This window comes from Mycetomoellerius zeteki, unplaced genomic scaffold, assembly GCF_001594055.1.
Source record: "Mycetomoellerius zeteki isolate Tzet28-1 unplaced genomic scaffold, Tzet1.0 scaffold384, whole genome shotgun sequence".
NCBI classification, from domain to species: Eukaryota; Metazoa; Arthropoda; class Insecta; order Hymenoptera; family Formicidae; genus Mycetomoellerius; species Mycetomoellerius zeteki.
In genome coordinates this window covers 28,521-29,722 of record NW_017257375.1, presented here as the reverse complement: position 1 = coordinate 29,722, position 1,202 = coordinate 28,521, and positions in this window count along the sequence as shown.

Genomic DNA, 1,202 nt, shown 5'->3' with positions numbered 1-1,202 from the left:
AGTCTGATACGGGCTTAACGGAATATACCAATAAGATGCAAGCGCTCACTGAGCGCTGTTACGTCCAGGGGGGTGGGGGATTCAGCCGAATTTCTGTGTCCGAACTAATGCGGGGTCTACAATAGAAGTCGTAGCAGTCGTAGGGTCTTAAGTCGTAAAAAATTGACCAATCACAGTCGAATATGAGAAGAATAGTCAACTGTGATCGGTCAATTTTCTACGACTTAAGCCCTTACGACCGCTACAACTTCTATTGTAGACCCCGCATTAGTCATCTTTTATAGACATTGTATTTCTCGTGTTTTTATTAAGGGCTTAACTAGTGTACGAATTAACACTAGTTAATTCGTACACTAGTTAAACCCTTAATAATTATCTTTTATACGGGAGCCGATATAATTCTAGGTTATTTAAATGTTACCGATTATGAATTAAAACTTATGGTTTAGAAGAGTAGAGTTAGTTTTGGATTTAAAACTAGAGTTGGAATTCTTAAATTTAGAAATTGAATTGCGAGAGAATCGCTCTCAAATGTAACATTACATTCGCACGCGACGTCTAAAATATAGTAGGATTAAAGTAACGAATTTTGCCGAACAGTGGAAAGGAGATTCAATTTCGCGCGTGTCCGCTCTGTACGACGCGCACTACTACTCTGCTGTCTTTCTTAGGTTTTTATTCATGATCGTTCTCAAAGTCCCCTTCCACTGATTGTGGCGCTATTGATGAGTATGGGAGGAAGCGTCAGATATGTTCTAGAGATACCCGGGTTAGGGCCATTGTCACCAAGCTCAGTTAACTTAACTAGGCCAATTAATCCATCGGAATTGACCAATCTGTCAATTCTTCAAATAAAATGATAAATGCGATTGGTCAATTCCGATGGACCAACTGGCCTAGTTAGATCAACTGAACTTGGTGATAGTGGCCCTTACACGACAATTTTCATAAAAAAAAGAGGGGATAATGTTGGTAGCAACAAAAACCCTTGAGGCACCATAGTTTTATTTTCTACGGATTGGTAATATTTACAAGTAGTAATCCGTTAGCACAGTATATACAGTAGCGCAACTCTCACGATTTCATCGTGGATAAAAATGAACTGCACATGCGCGAGCGAGGTATGTAACCAATCAGGGCACTTATATTCCATCTCGCTTCTTCTCTTTATTGTCGCTGTCTGTCTGCACCGTTGAAATGTC